General features: G+C 43.6%; 1 long non-coding RNA gene across 2 annotated transcripts in view; it reads right to left on the reverse strand.

The window, feature by feature from the left end:
• LOC116286019 (uncharacterized) overlaps window positions 1-14,009 on the reverse strand; it is a 136,133-nt gene extending 122,124 nt beyond the window's left edge. For both annotated transcript variants that reach the window (XR_012065434.1, XR_012065433.1), the window contains exons 1-2: window positions 13,377-14,009; window positions 12,719-12,927 (exon numbers count right to left, since the gene is read on the reverse strand). This is a non-coding gene — a long non-coding RNA (uncharacterized lncRNA). The remainder of the gene's footprint in view (window positions 1-12,718; window positions 12,928-13,376) is intronic.
• Between the last annotated feature and the right edge of the window lie 6,609 nt (window positions 14,010-20,618).

Consider the following 20,618-nt stretch of genomic DNA (forward strand, 5'->3'; position numbering starts at 1 on the left):
ACCACACTACCCCACGCAAAGGGGCTGGTGGTGGATCAGACTAAAGTGGTAACAGTTAGGTCGTGAGAAGTGGTAATAAATTCTGAATCTCATGATTTCCCTGAGAGTGAGATGTAGAAGGGGAGGGGAAGAGAGGAGTCAGGGATGTTTCCTGCACTTCGAAGGATGAAGCTGTCCTTAACTGATATGCAGAAGACTCTGAGAGACATGAACTTGAAGGAAAGATCCATGGATTCAGACATGTGAAGACGTAGAGACACGGAAGAGGTGGCTGGCTGTGTGAGGCTGGAATTCAGGGACAGATGAGGGCCGGAGACGTCCAGGTGGGAGCTGTCAGTGAAGGAAGCCAGGAGCCCAGACAAGGCTTCCAAGGGAGTGAGTCAAGTTGAGAAGAACAGGGGTTCTGAGGTCCCAGCCTGAATGTGTCCACGGAGAAAGGAGGAGGCAGCAAGCGTCTGGGAAGAAGTGGCCAGGGACACAGGAGGAAAACCAGGCAACTGTGACATCCTGGAAGTCAAGAGAAGAAAGTGTTTGCTAGAAGAGAGAAGAATGAAGGGGGCCAACGCTGTAGAAAGGTCAAGTAAGATGCAGGCGGAGGCTGAGCTTTAAATTTAGCAAAGCAGAGGCGATGGCAACCTTTGCGAGCAGTTTCAGGGGAGTGAGGAGAGGCATCTCTATCTACCAGAAGGATAGGAAATCCTCAATGATAAAAAGAGGAGAGGGGCTCAGTGCCTGGCACGAAGCCTTCAGGGAGGGAAAGAGGAAGAAGTAAGAACCTTTGGCATTGAAGGGACAGACTCACGTTGTCAGCCAAGTAGAGCTGTTCTGTATGTGCATAAGCCTTTATTTTCTCATGACTCAACAGATTACGCTAACTTACTGACTCTTTGTTCTCCCTTCAACTTGGTCCTGAATAAAGCTTAATCTTTTAAGTGGAAGAGAAAAAAAATCAAAGGTCACCTACCAGCAATTAAGCCATCGCTCACATGAAACCTGGACTTAATTCATTACAAGAAAGGGAGGCTTGCCACATTCTCCTCCCACTTGAGAGTCATTGTTCCAACAATGGATTTTTGCTTTCACTATTGCTGCCGCACCTTTGGAACAATATTGGGAAATCCACGCTGTTCCTTCTCAACATTCAGTCCAAAGAGGCCAGAGTTCTGCGTTCAAGGCCAAACTGGCTCATCATGATCACACACTCCGTTTCCCGTACAATCATCCCCGATCCCTGTATTCCTGCCAAGGCACCCATTCAGAACTGTCTTTTTCCTCCTCATACAAACCCATATGGGGAACAGAGAAGCGACGTTATAATTCAACCTATCAGAACAATGTCTTGTTGATTCAAAAATGGGAGATCGCCTCAAAAATTCCAACTCATCAGCAATGACCAAATGCTTACTTCACCAGTTGAACCGGAAGATGCAATATTTTTCTAGGAAAGTACCTAAGACATTAACATTATCCTCTGCTTAGTTTCAACTTGATGGAAAGAACTATCATTAACTTCTAGGACTAAAAAGTAAGAAAATTTCAGTGAAACCTCATTATTTCAGATCCAACTGCTTTGAAAATAACAGTAATTAAAACTTGATTGAAGATTACTTTTGTAGCAATTTAAAAAGGGAACAGTGCAAAGAACATTAATAACATATACAGTGTTCAGGAAAGATATCTATCCCGCTTAAGACATAATGTGTGTCAAATATTATCTAATTGTTAGAGGAGACCTAACTGTACACTATTGGTACAGGAAGGCAGTACATACACTTACATATGATGGATATGTGGTCATGAGTTAACTACATCATTCCCACCGTTTCTGTCAACTTAAGGTTTTATAATAATTACTGATGCACATAAGCACACGGGTACGCGCGCGCACACACACCCCTGCAACCACGCAAGTATATACAAACAACTTACCAACCCACACATTTTATCTGCCAATGCCCACACCCTGCCAGCAAGTAGGTTTCCCAGATAAAATAAAATAACCGAACTTTTTTTTTGTCCACAGTAACAGCTCCCTCTATCCCTGAATCTTAAATGGACTTCTCCCCAAACTACTTTTTCACAATTATATAACTGCAATTTTAGGAGTGTAAAATTAAAAGGAAAAAAAATGTTATTTCTTGGCTAAGAAATAACCTATAAAAGAGATCTGCCTTTTCTCCACGCCTGTAGATTTCATTACACAGCAGAAAGGATCAGATTCTGTGCTTAATACATCAAGATTCATCTACTAAACTTAAATAAGATGCTTTCTTAAAATATTATTTTTAGATGGGTTGTATAAGCAACCGGCAAAAGATGAAAACTGAAAACAGTCCTTCACAAGATGTAAGTCTGAGAGGCGTGCGTTAGGAATGTCATCAGCCCAAGACCAGCAGATGATGAAATCTGACAGATTGGCTGGCATGATCTCCCCCATTCTGGGCGCTTGTCTCATGCAATCTGCTCCCACGGGGCTGAGCCATTGCCTGGTTCTAAAAACACCGACCACACACTCACCACCTCCAATCCTGGAAACTGAAGAGCTCTACACTGCAGTAAACATTTGTTCTCTGAAGTTTTCTTTACTAAACTTTCAGGACTCAGACTGACCACATGTGAAGAGTGTACCAAATGCACAACATTCAGGAAATTTCCCCCGCTGCTATCCACAACAGTCCAAAACCATTTGTTCAACAAACATCTCTTGAGCATCTGCTGTGTCCCAGGCCCTGCGGCAGCTATTCACCACGGGAAGCTAAATCAGAGACCCGTTCTCCCTTAAAGAAGGTGGATGTAAATGTGAAAAAATGATGTCACGAGTGTGATACCAACAGTGCAACAGGAGAAAGGAAGGCGGCACGATCCGGTTGGAGAGAAACCACACTGGAGAGATGATATCTGAGCTGGGTTCATAAGGATGAAGAGGTGGTGGCTGAGGAAGGAGGGCAGAGTGAGTGTTCCTGACACAGCAAAGCCCTCAGACCTCTTTGGGAAAGCGAAGACCTAGAACAAGGGAGAGAGCCCAGAGGAGATGGGGCTGGAATGACAGGCTGGGCAGGACAGGGTCTGAATGCCTTGCTTCTATTTTATACAGAAACAACAAGGAACCATGAATGCTCTTGGGTCAAGAAAGAACAATCAATCAAGTTACCTAAAGATAATCATGGTAGTTTGGAGGATGCATTGAAATGGGGTGAGGAAATCAGGACCTGAAGTGGACCTGGGGACGTGCAAAGAGAGAGGAGGCAAAGAGGTATTCCCGAGATAAGATGGGCAGGACTCAGGGACCTCTGGGTGTCAGAGATGAAGGAGGGAAGGGAGCACAGATGAATCCAGTGATCCCAATGACAGTGACAGATGAGACAGACATCAACAGATGCCCGAACAGTGGGAAAGCAGGAGGAGCACATTTGGGGGAGGATGTCTGCTCAGCACTGGCTGTTCAGTGGGCTGCCTAAGCATGGTAGGTCGGGGAGGAGGCAGGGCTGAACAGGTGGTGGAGGTCAGGCAACGCTAAGGCCAGGAGTCAGTGATTCTGGTTAAGGTCAGCCAGTCTGAAAACAGGCGATAGAGACAGGAGAGAGACAGTGGCCCCAAAGCAAATGGATGTGACAGAATGATCTGGATGTTGATATATTACAGCTACTTGTATGGAAGAGCTTAATCCTACTGGATAGCGTGGATCTCAGATGCAGGCATCTGCAGTTGGCTAACTCAGGCGCCACTCCCAATCCTCTTCTTCCTGAAGTCAGATCTTCATTTTCCCAGCGTCTCTTTTGGAGGTAGCAGTGCAGCAATACGAGCACTCTGCTGGGAGCCTCTGGGAAAACCCGCTCCTCTGATCAAAGAAACAGAAGTGCTTGGTGCATCCCCTTGTCTGCCTTGAGCAAGGACGTGATGCCTAGAGGTTCTTGGAGCCAGCCTGTCACCCATGGGATGACAAAAAGCCAATACATGAATGATGGGGAGGTGAAAAGACAGAACACTGTCCAGCCCTGGACTCTTAGAAAACTTTAAGGCAAGAACCAAGAACAAGCAGTATCACGAGAGGGGAACGAGGCTACAGATAAGGCCAAGAAGAGGGACATGCATTCTAAGGAAAGGTTGAGGATAGAAATGGTGCCCTGCTGTTTCCCCAGCACAACGCCTGGTACACAGTGGGCACACACCACACATCTGCTGAATCTGTTGCTTGGAGAGAAAACAATCGGAGCCACTCTATTGGCCTGAGCACTTTTTCCAGGTCCGCTGGCAGGAGCAGCTCTGAAGGCCTTCCGACTCGGGAGCTCTACACTCCTAACACTGTGAAGGACAGTCTCGCTTTCAGAGACCCACAGCTCTAAAACCACCCAGGACTCTTTAGGGGACAAAAGTCATCTTGCAAGGGGGATGTTTACTCAGCCTGACTCAGAGGAAAGCCACAGACCCATCAGGATCTTTCATCATCTGATCTTTCAGGCCTGACAAGACAGGAGTCTCAGAATACCTGACTAGGGGTCGGTTTTGTCTGTGATGACCAACTTCAAAGGCAGGAAAGTGGGCATCGGACAAGAAAGGACGAGCCAGCTTCACACTTCCAGGGGAAGCCATCGTGTGAGGTGGGGCTGCTTCAGTGAGCTTTCTGGGTGGAGAAAGACGGCCCAGCAGCTGGAGAAGGCCCACGGCTGGAAGAAACTTGCCACCTGAAACGTGTCCATAGAATTTCGCACTAAACCTCACAGCCTCCTAATTTTACTGTAGCCTTTTTTCCCCCTGGATCCTCCCTCCCTCCACCACCCATTCCTGCATGGCTCCTCCCTGAACAAATTCAACAAGGAAAATAAATCTAATGACTGTATATGGTCTTTTTACAAAGAGTAGCAACCCCCCCATACATATACATATATATACACACACATATATGAAATACACACATATAATAGAATCACATGGAAAAGGAAATAAAATTAAATTGCCATCAAGCAGTGAAGGCCTCTGCAGCAAGTGGGCCCTGCCATGTTTCCAACATTGAGACGAAATTTTCTATCATTTGAGTAACACCTAAATGTTATACCTTAAGGAAGAATGACATTTTCAAATGTTAGTTTTGTACCTATAATTCCAAGAGGGTCTTACCAAATTATTGGAGAAGTCAAATCTACTTTTCAATAAACCAAGTATGAACTCCAGTTAAAACTGCGTTTAACACTCCAGTGGCCTCAGCACACGTGACGTAGCGGAGGAAGCCCTAACAAGATACAGCGCCACCTATTGACCACACACTAAAAATACAGTCTTACTGTCCATTTTAGCATATTCAGGCTGACAAGCTGTATGGCATTAAGGCATTATAACTTATTTCATACGAACTGACCTTTAACATTTTTCCAGATTTTACTGAAGCAAAAAGGGGGGTAAAAAATTTTAAAACACTGGCAAGGTATTTTGCCTCATTTCATTCTTGTAATGTTCTTATTACCTCTACTGTAAGAAATTTTGTGAAATATTTACATTCACTCACTGGTTCATTAAATACCTGTTTATTGGGCACCAACATGTGTTATCATTACGTGATAAACAAGACCGACCTGGTTCCTTGTCCTCTTAAGATTATAATATTTTTAGAACCTGACCGTTTCTCATTACCTCCACCATGAGCAGCTGGGTCAAAACCACCTGGATTATTCCAAAAGCCTCCTCCCTGGTCACCCTACTTTCTCTCTTCTGCCCCCACGTCTCTTCACAACAGAGTATAGAGGGAGCCCTGAACCTGAGTCAGATGAGGAGCCTGCTCAGGTCTTAACACCCAAAGCTTCCATCTCACCCAGTGTAAAACCCAGAGTCATTACTGCATAAGATCCAGCATCCTCTCTCTCCATCTCTAACCTCTCCAAACCCGTCAGCCACACCAGCCACACCATCCTCTCTGCTCATCCTCAAACTTGAGGCCTCAGGGCCTTTGCACTTGCTAGTCCCACTGCCTGAATGCTCTTCCCTCAGGCACCTACATGACTCACTCCCTCAATGCCTTTACTCAAATAGCCCCTCTCGACCATGTCTCATGAAACCATAAGACCCCACCCTTCCTGGTTGGCAGCCCTCATCCTCCCTGCCCCGTTTTACCTTCCTCTGAAGTACCTGTCACTGTCTGACACCCTCCCTACATGCAAGTATTTGCCCGTTTGCTGTTGTCTCCCTCAACTAGACTCTGAGCTCCAAGAGGGCAGGGCCCTTGCTTTGTTTACTGCAGAGTCTCCAGCGCCTGAAACAATGAATGTCCTACATTTGCTGAATAAAAGCCCTCTTCTCCTGGGTCTCTCTCTCCAGGACCCCAGTTCCTGAGGATGGGGAACGCATCAGACGTGGGATGCCTGGGATGCCCTCACACTGACCCTCAGGACCAGGACAAGGAAGAACTTTCCCTCCATATGTCTGGGGGTTAGGGCTGGCGTCATGGGCATAGGACTCGCGCAGTCCTGCCAGGCTTCACGCTGGGCTCTGCGCTCAGAGGGCCCTGTGCTTGGTTTAATGCTCTGTAGTTGCCAACGTGAAGTTCCTAATAGTTATTGAACAAGGAGACCTACGTTTTCTTCTTGCACTGGACCTCACAAAACTATGTAGCCAGCCCTGTTTTGAGGATTTGGGGTAAGAGATGTCTCAGGAAAATAGCACACAAGAGACCAGCCACTGAAAGGTGGACAGTTCTCACAATGCAGGACCCTTCCGGCAGGTAATGGCCACCAGCTCTTCCATCAGCTTAGTCCCTGAGACATAAGGGATCTTCGCTCTCTTCAGACAAGGACAACTAAAGCCTTTGGTGAGTCATGGGACTGTTCCCAGCAGTTCTCTCCTCTGCACCTTCCTCACACCCAGATCCCCCTCCCACCAGGCCACAAGCTGGAATTCCCCACCACCGGGTCAGTGTCAGCGACTGGCAAGAGAGGCCAGAGCGTGTTCACGTGAATAAAACCGTAAAAGCAACTCCTGCAGAGCTTATATTTAAAACAAACAGAAGAGCTCCACTCCAGGGGGGAAAGGGGATTGTTTGTGGTGTCAGCTTAGAGGCTGATGGGAGAGGAGAAAGGGTTCTGAGCCCAGGAAAGAGCGGATGCTTAGGGGTACCTGGTGCGAAGCAGGAACAGGTACGTAATCATAGGGAAGGCATGTAAGATGTCTCTGAAGACTTTGTCTCAGCTCAAGAAACCAACAAATGGCTCCTCGTGCCATCCTGGTCCTGGCAAGAGACATGGCCGGGCAGCCGGCGTTCCAGCTGACCCCTGCTGGCTCCCGAAGGAAACGTATGTGTGCTCAGAGCTGGCAAGACCTAGCGGGGGTTTTTCCAGAATGACGGATGCACACACAACAAGCCAGATTCCTGGGAGTGGGGGAGGTGGTTAAGACATGGGGAAGGAACACTCTCAGACCTCTGAACAGAGTACTTACCTAGTGACCCCAGTAGAAACATAAAAAGAGAACAGAGCAGCTCACGTTCTTAGAGGGGGCTAGAATGGTACCATGGCATCATCTCTTTGGAACCCTTTAGTACTGAATAGAAGGCTGCAGTTTGCAATCGTTGAAGAGAAAAAAGAGACACTTTTAAGATACTTTGCCTCAGTTTTCTCCTCTCCTCCCTCCCTGAGTGAAGGCAGTCATGAGAAGTAGCCAGATAAAAAAGGCTTTTACCTTCAAAGTAGTTACTAGTAAATTCTTTAACCAGCCCCTAGCCACATCAAACATAAGGTGAAAATCGGATTTCATCTTTATTAGATCCAAAGGAATTTATCTGAAAAGAATTCTGCAGAAAACTGTTAAAAACTTTTTAGGATGGAACAAGAAAATGTACGTAACCTTTTCTACAACACAGGGATTCATTTTTGTCTACTTCCTCAAGTTTTCTAAAAAGTCTTGCCTCATTTCCATCTGAAAAACAATTTGATCAATACAAATTGGCATTGCTCACTCCAAAAAAACTTTAATAAACAAAAGCATAAAGATTTGTGTTTCTAGTACAAGACCTGTTTTTGAATATATTGGGTAGACTAGCAAGTCTATACCTACCAAAAATCCATCCTCCCATCAATAGTATAAATATATACCAGAAACTTTGTGATGTTTCCTTTTAAATTTCCCTCCTTCATAAGCTGTAGTGATTATATTCAATCTAGCTGTATCCCTTCCAATGCTTCTGCAATGCTCACTTACAGATCCAGTCAATCAACCTGGTCTTATTATGCTTACCAGATATTCAACAAAAATACAATTCAGGCCTGAAACTAACACAATATTGTAAATCAACTATACTTCAACTTAAAAAAAAGTGCCTTTCAGACTCTGTCCTTAAATTTGTAACACAGAGAGAACACAATTACATAATCAACAATGTGGTACAACTACTTTGAGAATTCAAGGGAAAAAAGCCTGGGGTAGATGGAATTTAGCGGACGCAGATAGACTTGAATTTGTTCTTTAAGGATGGAGAGGATTCAGATGAGTAAAAGGAAAAGGAAAAAAGAGAAATGAGTGGTGTGGGGGAAATCTTTCAGAGAAAGACCCATAGACACAAAAACAAAAACACAGGAGAGAGATGTTTGAGGCCCAAACTTTGAATATTAAACCATGTTTATATCAAGGTGAAGATAAACTAAGCCTTTCCTCAGGTTTTAAAAAAAAATTAAAGGCAACGTCTAACAGAGCAAAAGGCAAGGTCCTGGGTTCAATCCCCAGTACCTACATTTAAAAAAAAAAATTGTTTTTAAAGAGCAAAGGAAGTTCTTGTGACAGGGGAGGCTTCTAGCAATGTTTGGAGATATCTTTTGTTAGGAAGTCTCACTTTTCACACTCCTGTGAAACAGAAAGTAAGCAAGCCAGACGCAAAAACCCCAGGGAGAACTGGTGAAGTGACAGACGACTCACCTCGGGCTCCCTGAGATAAGCAGGCTGTGGTACAGGATAATCTCGCTTCTTACTTCAAACTTTAGGGAATATAAGGTATACCTGAGTACTTTTCAAAATGCGGTCGCAGGCCCCACCCCCACTCCTCAAGACGCTGACTCAGGCGACCTGACTAGGGGACTGGCACGGGGCTAGTAATCTGCATTTTAAACACCACCACCCCCAGCCAGGTGGTTCTGATGCAGGGGATGCTAGGACCACCCGCTGTAGCACCCTGTTAACTGCCTCCCAAGCCGTCAGTGAACTCCGATGCAAACCCACAAGCTTCGGGTTTAGTTCGGTAGGACAGCGGGCACTTCTGCCAACCAGCTTTGGAACAATGTCTGACACAAATGAACTTATTTACAAAACAAAAACAGACTCACAGACATAGAGAACAAAACTTATTAGGTAAAGGGGGTGGGAAGGAATAAATCGGAAGTTCAAAATTTGCAGATACTAACTACTATATACAATACTAACTACTATATATAAAATAGATAAACAAGTTTATACTGTAGAGCACAGGGGACTATATTCAATATCTTGTAATAACCTGTAATGGAAAAGAATATGAAAAGGAGTGTATGTGTGTATCTGTACGACTGAAACATTATGCTGTACTGCAGAAATGGACACAACATTGTAAACTGTACTCCAATTTAAAAAAGAATGCAAAAAACAAACAAAAATGATGCCTGAGCTGCTTCCACTTCTGTCATAGTCTTCACCTGGAGGTATTCAATGTTCACATCAAGAAGGAAGAATGTGAGAGATGCTATTATGAACTGAATGTTTGCATACCCCCGAATTCAAACATTGAAGTCCTAACCCCTCAACATGATAGTCTTTGCAGGTGAGGTCTTTGAGAAGTAACTAGGTTTAGATGAGATCAAGAAAGCAGGACCCCCGTGATAGAATTACTTACCTTCTGAGAAAAGAAAGGGCATCAAAAGCTCTTTCCCTGTCTCTCTGCCCTGTGAGGACACAGCAAGATGGCAGCCATCTGCAAGCCAAGACAGCCCTCACCGGAAACTGAATCCGCCAGAACCTTGATCTTGGATTTGCCAGCCTCCAGAACTGTGAGGAATCAATGTCTATAATGTAAGCCACCAGTCTTGGTGTTTTGTTATAGCAGCACAAGCTAAGACAGATGCCCCATTTCAAAACTGAAGAGTTGGGGATCTGCTATGAAAAGTGGCCAACACCCTCTCCTTGCTTGGCCCTGCAATAAACCTTTCTCTGCTAAAAAAAAAAAAAAAAAGAAAAAGAAAAAGGAAAAAGGAAAAAAGTGGCCAAAAAACAGGTTCCCCCACGTCTTTCCTTTTCCCAGCACAATCTGTGTCAGGGGAAACAGACGAAGCTTAAGCAAACAGGTTTTTGTTAAAATATGAATCATCTTGGACCTCAGCCGAATTTATAACTGGAACTAAGTCTGGCCATTTTTGTTAAGCGTTGGTTATAAATACAGAAGGCAGAAACCTTTGACTTTCTAGATGGAAGAGCAGACTATAACAGCTATGGCAGTTCCTGTGGTTAACTGGAACCAATGATGATGGATTTGGGGTGGGAAGACAGGCCACCACGTAGGATGCCACGAGCACAGGCTGCCTGAACCAACTCACTCATTCAACAAAGGCTTTCTGAGTGCCTATCATGTGCCAGGCTCCAAGGATCCAGCTGGGGACAAAACTGGCCACGTTCTCCCCATGTTCTGATAGGGAAAGAGGGAAGATAGTTTCAAGTGGTAATAAGAGAAAAGACACTGAGAACTGGGAAAGAGAGTGACTGGGAGGTAGGGAGTAGCTACTTTAGACAGGATGGTCGGGGAAATGTCTCTGGGGGGGCTGACATTTAAGCTAAGACCGAAATGTGGAGAAGAAGCCAGGCTATAAAAACCCAGGGAAAGAATAGGCGATGAATGGAGCTTGGCATGTTTGAGAAGCAGGAAAAAGGCCAGTGTGGCTGGACCACGTGAACGAAGAGGGAAGAGAAGCCGGGAAAGTAACCAGGATCCCGATGAGCAGAGACATCACTGCTGCTGGGAACAGTTCCACAGTTAACACCCCTGGAGGCACATCTTTGGTTTTGTGGGTGATTGCCAGGCTCTACCTTACACATGGACCCAGTAAAGTAACAGATCTGTCAGGCTGATGATCTCAAGCTTGGGAAGCCCTCCTCTCCCCCTACCCCTCTTCTCCTATTCAAGATGCCTGACATTACATCTAAAGGCAGGCTCAAAGCTCCGGCTTTCAAGCCAGACTACCCAGGCTTTAGGTTCACCTCCGTCACTTTTTAGCTGAGCCCTGTTCTTCACATCTGTAAAATGGGGGTAAAACGAATACCTTACTCATAGGGCCACTGTGGGTGCTAAACGAGACAACACATGTAAATCATTTACTACGGCAGCCGACACAGAATAGTTAAGTGCATACAAATGCTAGTCTTCTCCAAGAAGCTTCATCTCATTTCTCTAATTTAAGACGTTGATGCAAGTTCAACAGAAAATCTCTCTGGAAAAGTCATGCTGTAAACTGTTATTAGTCATTTGCACTTTAGTGTGAATGAGTTTACAATTCTTTCTCCAAAGCCCACAAAGTTGGATGAAAGAGAGAATATGAATGAGTAAAACTCCAGATCTCAGAGGAACCAAAGGAAGAAGGAGAAAACTAGATGGGTGAGGGGGCCTACAGCCTCTGAAATCTTCAGTGTTTACATCCTTTAAAAACTATTTATAGAAGAAAAGAATCAAGCCTTTACTTTGCCTTTCCAGGACAAACTGCATTTCATGGTAATCAAACGTTAATGAGAAAAGTTTCTCTTTAGTATTCCATCTAAGCCATAAGAAGTTATGATAGAATTAAATATTACCATTAGCAACATCTTACGAGCCAGTGGGTCGAGGTAACGACCATCAAGGGCTGCTCACGTTACAGAGAGAAGCAAGCATTTTGCGTCTCCTGATCACAATGTACGTGCCATCACTCAGGAGGTATTTCTACCTTAAACTCAAGTCCAGACCTTTAGCTCTAACTACTAGTTTTATGGAAATACAGAGAACCGAGGAACAGATCAAATATCAAGGGGAAGCAATCGGCAAAACCCAGGCTATGAAAAACCCTCTTGGATAAATTACTCAGTTTCTTCAACAAATAAATTGCAAGGAAAAATAAAGAACATGAGGGGAAAACTGTAGATTAAAAAAGAGATTTAAGAGGCACCTTGACATATGGACTTACCAAAAGATCCTAATTCCAACACATGAGCTGTAAAATTATAAGCTTATGATAAAAATCAGTGAAACTTGACTGGATATTTGATATTAAGGAATTACTGGTCAATTTTTAGGTGTGATAATGGTACTATGGTTACTTTTTAAAGAGTCCCTATCTTTTAGAAATATATAGTGACATTTATATACTTACATATGTTTATGTTTATAGATATTTATAAATATATATACACATGTGAAATATGTATAATATCTGAGATGGGAGGGTTTGTTTTTTAAAAATAACACAAAAATCACACACACTCAAAATCAGAATGATCTAAAAATAACTTTCTAATGGTCCTTAAGGTTACTGTTTCCCACACACATTTCACTGGTAACCAAGGGCTCTACGAATTAGAGGCATTCAAAAGCTTCAGACACGGGGCATACTAATAATGATGACGACTTACATTTCTAGATAATCTATACATTAACTAAAACCAGTTTAGGAACATGCCCCAGCCAGGAAACTGATGCAGTCGCACTGAATGGAAAAAAATAAAAGACGACGAAGCTAAGACAAGAGTCACTCACCATGAGTTACATTTCTGTCTCCCCCAGCTCACTGTGCGCTGAAGTTCAGGGAACCACGTTTTATTCACTTTCCTCTTCCGGGGTCCTAGCAGGAAGCCTCGTACATAGCAACATAATAGATGACTAAGTGAGCAAGAAGGAAAAACCCGGAGATACAGTGCGAGGGAAGCAGGAAACAGGAAGCTGAAGCCAATCAACTTGGGCTCAATCTGGAAGAAAACCACACAAAAAAACTACGTAAGAAAATTAGCAACCAAGGGATGTGTTTTACGACTTTAAACTGGTTGACTCTTCTCTACCCCATGAGCCGGGCACCCTCTGGTGAGTCCGGAACTCAAGGACCTTGAAGGAAACCACACTTCCACCCACAGGGGGCAGCTAAGAGCTACCGTCCTAAGAGAAGCAGAAACCACATCAGCAAAGTGGGGCCCCAGCACTTCCTGCTGGGAACCTCCAGCCTTTTCCATCAACTGTTTACCTCTTTAACTAGACAGGGAAAAAGTCTATAAGGAGCTTTTTGGAGGAATGTTGGGAAGCATGAAGTCAGCAGCAGTGTGAAAGGAATAAACATAACTGCTACAGAGTGATAGGGGATAAGGTAGAGTAGTATCCCGTGTGGAAAGATTTTCGTATCAACATCCTGAAAACCTACACTTACCTAAACCTCAGTTCCAGATCATACTGCAGTTTCTCTCTCAGTGAATGTGTACCGCCACGTAACTGCATTTCATAAGCCTAATTCTTAGCACCGCTCTAACTCAGCAAAATTATCTAAAAGTACTTTGTGTCAGTTTGTTACTGGTGGTCTCCTCCCTGGATTCCTTGACGCGTTCTCCAGCCAAGACCGTAAGGGGCAAAAACAAAAACCTTCTGACGAGGCGCTGAGGCCTTGGGAATAAACTAGTGTACAACAGGCTAACCACAGAGCGGCTTATGCACAGAACTTGCAGCAAGCCCTTTCGGAGGGGAGCGGTGGTGCGGGCTCCGGTTTGGAGCTGGGCACAGCGGTTGGGAGCAAGCGGCAAGATCACTCCCGACGTCCTCTGCAGAAATGCACTTTCCCTTCATCATCTCTGGTGCGCCGGCGCAATCTCTTCTTGCTTATTGGAATGTTGGTCGTGAACTTTAAGCAGCAGCTCACGCGCCTTGATTTTACTCTTTCCCTTTATCCCTCCTTCATTTTCCACAGCCTGGACGTAGGAGAAGTGTCACAGTCAGAGAGAAAGAAAGGAGACAGCTCAACCACAAGGACTTGACCAACTTCGGAAAAACTACGAAATGGAGCCCACACTTAAACAGGAACCCGAGCACCTTGTAGCGGCTTGGTTATTTATCGCCTTGGGTGGGAGCTGATTGGTGGGTTCTTATGCAAATGAGGGGTACTGAGAGGTAAGTTTTGATTGGTGGGTATACTGAACGTGAAAGGAGCGTGTCTGAAACAGAGAGGGGCGGGGATGAACGGTCCCGCCCGTAGTTCTCACTCAGGTCCGGGGGACGGCAGTTGTTATGCAGATAAGGTATGCTGAAGAATGAATGCTGATTGGTGGGTTTTGCAGAAGGCGAAACTTGTTGCTTACAAAGGCTTGGCTTGCCGGAAATAGTGGCCGGATAGGAGAAACCAGCCTCCAGTTAGCAAAGCGAAGGTTGTTTGTATCTATCAATCAGCTCCTCCTCCTCCTCCTCCTTCCCCATAAATTTTTAGGCTCTGTCTTAAGCATCCACAGCCATCTCGTGATAAAACTCTCCCAGGACCCTCTCCGAGAGTTGTTAGATATCTTCACTGGGAGACAGGGACCTGGGACCCTTTGCTGCAGTGCTGGCACCTGGATAAACGTTTCCCCCAGCAACAGAATACAAAGAACCGATAAGGGACTAAAAATAACTGCATACGTGGGCAGTTGGGGCAAATTATGAACAATAAGATATAAAAAGACCAAAAATCCAACTGCTACTTCTGAGGTATGGAAGGAGCAAAAGCAGGGTACTGTGCATGACCCCTGCACACAGCACCGCCAAGGCCCCTCCTCTGGCCCAACCCATGGGCCCTTCCTCACCCCTTTAAGGGCCAGCTCTGCCCACTCAGGGAGTGAGCAAGGGAACCTGTTACTTATGGCTCCTTCATGCTGATGAGTCCCAGTAAAGCCTTACCTGAACTTCTCCTCTGGCCTCTTATCAATTTCTATTGATAAGGAATTCAAGAGCCCTGGTCGGTAACAATTGGAGCTCCAAGTATACCGGCTTCAGACAGACAACAAATCACAAAGGGCATTAGCTGAAGGTGGGCAGATGAGTGAACAAAAGCCAGAAAAAGCCCCTAAGGAAGAGGGAAACCTCACAACTTCTGATTAAGATTCAGAGTAGTATCTTTCTCTGTCTTATCTAATTTTTCTACTTTCCAGAAATAAGGCAGGAGTGTCATGAGCAGAGAGCATGAGATGCCAGGCTGTGGAAGGTCTGGGCGTGTGCCCAGTGGCCAAGGGAGAATGTGCACTTCTCTCATTTTCCAGAAGGGAGAATCTGCTGCCCCAGGAGTCCTGCCAGATGTCAGGGAAGTGACCAGCTCTGAACTCCAGTGGCCCAGTGCAAGGGCCTAGAAACCGGACACCACCTGACTTTGAATCCCAACTCCAGCACTTGGATGAGCTCCCATCCCACATTTCTGAGTCTTAATTTTCTACTTTGCAAAATGAGAATCATCTGGAAAGTCTTGAATAAGTAGCATGGGGTGGTTATCGTGAGAATTTAGTAAGATGATATGTGGAAAGCACCTAGGCCTGTGGCTGGATGCTCTCAGAATTAAGTAGTTTCCTTTCTCCCCTGCCTAACTGCCCTTCTATTATTTCAGTCTCTCTTTTCTCAGTTGTTCATTTAGCCTCACTTAACAGGGCAATCCTGAGACTCCACTGAAAGCTATGGGCTGACACCACAGGATGCTTTGCTTCCTGAACAGGGCAGGTCAACATGATACTCAAATTTGACTTCTTTCTGGATTCATATGTCTAGCTCTAGAATATGCAACACCCAATAACATAGACCCACTCTATTATGATGATAATTCTTTTACCAAGGGAAAAGTACTTATTCTTAAATGATCTCTGATGGGTTTTTAAAAATTTTTATTATGCTTAAAACTTCAAATATATACATAGACAGAATGCCATAAAATACCTGTGTGAGCCCATCTCTTTCATGGTTATCAATAATCCTTATTTCATCAATAACCCTTCCACTTGTGTTGTTTTATTGTTTTTCTAGACATCTAATTATACAGCCATAAATACATCAGGGTATACCACTAACAGATAAAGACATTTTCTATTATAACCACAGTACCGTTATCACAACCCATAAAATGAATAATCAATCCTAACTATCATTTGACACCCAGTCTATAGTCCTCTAATTGTCTCAAAAATGTCTTATTATGGTTGTTCCTTGGAATCAAGACTCTCTTGCATTTGGTTAATGTTCCTTAAATCTTTCTTAATCTGTAGCAATTCTTGTGGCGCCGCGGAGGTGCCCCACCCAGATCCCCTCCAAGAGAACCTGCAGTCCGGCAGCAGAGTATGAGGTTGACGCCAAAAGCCTCTTCACCCAGGTCTCACTCTGGCCCGAGCAGCCCACACGCAAGGCAGGGCATAAAGGCCCTGCTTCTTGGCCTGACACAGGGACAGACGACTCTGATGGACAACATTCCCTCCAGACAGTCCCATTGGATTGGCCAAGGCTTTGCCAGGCCTGTGTTGGGGGGTCTTTTCCACCACCCCCTGCTTCCCAACACCTTCCTTTACAGGTGTTGATCCGTATTAATCATCTTGCATGCAAACTGGGTCTCAGTACCTGCTTCTAGAGAATGCAATTTGTATAGTTCTCTTCCCATTCCATACCACTGACTAGTTAAAGAAACCAGGACTGACTTCGTGTTTTAAAATACTGCGAAGCAGGGGCATGAATAGCTCAGTGGTACAGTGCATGCTTAGCATGCACAGGATCCTGGGTTGAATCCCCAGTAGCTCTGTTAAATAAATAAACCTAATTACCTCTCCACCAAAGGAAATAAAACAAACAAAAATACTGTGAACCAGACTTATTGTGGTGGTCATTTTGCAATTTATACAAATATTGAATCATGATGTTGTACACGTGAAACTCATATAATGTTATATGTCAATTACATAAGTAAATAAATGAATGAATAAAATACTCTTTTCAGTATCCCCACATTTATTTCTCAAGAGTGGAAATTATGAGCCAAACATTCCCATTTTCACTGAAAGGAATTTCTGATCAACTGAACTCAAAAGAAATCAAAGATAATAAATACAGTATAACTTAACACTTCCACTTTATTTTCTAAAAAAGCTAACCTATTTCATATATATTTCTATTAAATTGCTGACATCACCAAAATAAGCCATGAAAAAGGTCTAGATTTCTATTAAAAGCTATTGTCATGTGTAAATTATAATATGTTCATTGATCTCTTAACCCTAAAAATACCAAGAGCCAACTTGAACCACCACAGGTTGGAGGGAAACTGCATGATTTAGAATTTAAAACCTGTCCTGGAGCACTTGGTCACAGCTGTCAAAATCGACTGACCCAACAGAGTCTCAACTCCGTCTCTCCCTGGATAACTGAGCAAGCCACTTTCCCTCCAGAGTCTCATTTGACTCACCTGTAAATTAGAAATGATTACACTTCCAGCTTCACAGGGCTGTTGTGAAGACTTAACGGGATAATGTATGAGAAAGCACCTTTTATACTGTTGCATGCCTGCAGCTGTAAACCCTTGCCTGGTCCCTCTCTCTCTCTCCCTCTCTTTCACACACACACGCACACGCACACAAATGTGCATGAAGGTTGCTAACGTGCCGACTCACCTTGTTGGTGGGAAGCAGTAGCTGGATCTGCGATACGCCACCTTTGCCTTCCTGCCTTCAGGTTCTCTGACCTCTAAGCCAGGTGTACGTGTTTAGATCCTTGACAAACGTTTCCACGGGATGCCCGTGCCACCAAGGTGAGAGGAAACAAGAACTGATGTGGGTTTCCTCCTGTCATGTGGGCTCTCACTCATCTCCCTCGTGCTTGTGGGGTCCAGCCTCCCTTGCTCACCCCATCTTTCCATCTATCTTCCATTCCTGATCGCCTGCCCCATGGACTACAAGCTACAGCATCAGACAGACACACGGTAACAGCCTTACAGAGACCACTCAACCAGCTGCTGTGATTGCATACCGCCAAATCTCTGTGTACATCTGCTGGTGGGTCTGCTCCTCTGGCTGGAGCGGGACTGATACACCCACACATGCACCTCCAAACTCATGCATGCTCCCCGCCTTTCTCAGAAGAGCCATCAGGAGCATGGCTTCATCCCTTTCCAGCTTTCCCAGAACCTCTCTATATTTTCAGGCTTTCCCTGTTTTAGAGTGACTTTATCAAAGGCCATAAAGCTGCTTAGATTTTTCACAGGTTTAGAAGAAAAACCCTTTCATGTACACAGCCACCATTTCAGAAGGTAAATTGTCAGTGTGTACCAACACCTTTTCAAAACGAGCATATCTGCCTCATCAGCCTGCTCCATTTTTAAGATTTACTTGAAAGAAATCACCTTGGGTGTACACAGAATGTTTATCACGTCAATCGAATTACTAACAGCAAAATATTGGGAAAATATTCATCAGAGGACTGATGAAATTATGTTTTAACCATAAGGTGGATTATTATGCATCCATTAGAAATAGTAATAGAAAAAATTATTTGCAAGAAGCAGGCTTCTCAGAGAAGAGGAAATATATATGGCCAATAAAAATATGAAAAATGCTAATTTCATTAGGATTTATAGAAAAACAAACCAGGATTTCAACATGATGCAATTTTATACCTGTTAGTTTAGCAAAATTTAGAAGTTTGACAAGATCACCTATTAGGGCGTGAACTGGCACAACTACTTGGGAAACTTGTTTGGCATTATCTTGCCAAGTTGAACACTCACATACCTTTCAACCCAGTAATTGCATTTCCAGCTGTACAGCCCAAAGAAATGTTTGCACTTGGCATTTGTATACCGGAGACATAGATAAGATCATAACAATGTCTGCAATAGCAAAAAACTAGCAACAACCCGAGAGGCCACCAACAGGAAAACAGATAGATAAATTGTGTATGTCCACCCAATGCAACATGACATTGCAGAGAAATGAACTACATATAATATGGATAAATATTAGAAACATAATGTTGAGGAGGGAAAGGCAAGTGAAAGAAGACTATGTATCATTTATACAGTGCTCAGAACAAGCAAAGATGAACAGTATGGTTCTTAAGCAGACATATATTAGAGCTAAACTGTATTTCACTTAAAAAGTGGGCCTAGAGATAAGAGGTAGGGGATTAGGACAGGGAAAGGTAGATATAAGCTTTTGGTAATATTCTAGTTCTTGGATTGGGTGGTGGGTACACAGTATCCAACATATTATTATGCTTGCTAACTAAATCAATGTTTCATGTCATCTCTTATATATGTCAATTTATTTATTACAGAAGACATTCTGGAGTCAGCTAGGTTCAATTCTGAGAGTGGCCGGAGGAGGACTGATTGGTTGAAGGGTCACAACTGAAGGGTTAACTCTGTCAGCAATATAAAATACTGAAAGAAGGACTATTTAGGATGATTTTCTGATTCTACAAAAACATCTTTATCTGTTTCTTCCAACCCTGTTTCTGCATATTTTATAAGCTTTGCTTCTCAAAAAAAAGTCTTTGTAAGGCAATCAATGCCATGTAAGTTACTTCCTGCCAAGTCTCGTATGAGTAATACTTCTGAGCGGCTGATAACATTACAGCATCATGGTATTGAGCCTATATTCCTAAGTCCAACTGTCTGGCTCCAAAGCCCACCCGACCGCTTCCTCACTGTGTGACCTGAGGTAAGTTACTTAGTCTCTCAGTCTCATCTTGTCACCTTTAAAATGAGCATGATTGTAAGAGTCCTACCATAGTTCACTGATGTGAGAATAAATCATTTGTGTAGTAAAATACTTGATAGTGGATATTCCGTAAGGAAATTTTCATTTCTGGCAATAAGGTGCCCTAGTACCCAGACCAACACTCCTTCTGAAAACAAACTGAAAAACATGCTGTATAAAATACCGTTAATTTTTGAAAATGTAGCCATAAAACAGCAAGAAAGCAAAAAACAACCTGTATACTGATTTTAGTCTCTAGTACCATTCCACATGAAAGGAAATCAGGACTCCTTGGAGAAAGAACTGATTGCAGAAGGAGGGAGGGAAGGATACAGGCTGAGCCTGTGATGTGTTTGTAGCACTCAAAACCAAGGACAGTTTCAAAGATTAATGGAATCATAACAGCAGTAAGTTAAAGGGGATCTTAAAGGACCTAAGAGCGATAATATAAGCATCAACAAGAATTACTATTATAGTTGAATAACATACACTGAATATATTGAAACCAAAAATTCCATTATATTGAAAAAGATGAAGCTGGTCGGGGAGGAACTCATCTAATCTCCAGGTCCATATATGTCCATAATCTGATCCCCTCCAATGAATAAAACACTGTAATATAGGTGTGCCTCAGAGTTATTGTGGGTTCAGTTCCACAACAAAGCAAGTCACACAAATTCTTCAGTTTCCTAGCACATATAAAAGTTATATTTACAATATTACAATACAGAAGTAGTAGTCTAGAATATGTGCAATAGCATTATGTCTAGAAAAGCAATGGACATATCTTAATTTAAAAATAATAACCGCTCTTATGACTTAGTAAGAAAAACAACCCAATCCAAAACTTAGTAAGAAAAACAACCCAATCCAAAAATGGGCAGAAGACCTAAACAAGCAATTCTCCAAGGAAGACATACAAATGATCAATA

Source organism: Vicugna pacos, chromosome 29, assembly GCF_048564905.1.
Source record: "Vicugna pacos chromosome 29, VicPac4, whole genome shotgun sequence".
Classification (NCBI taxonomy): Eukaryota; Metazoa; Chordata; class Mammalia; order Artiodactyla; family Camelidae; genus Vicugna; species Vicugna pacos.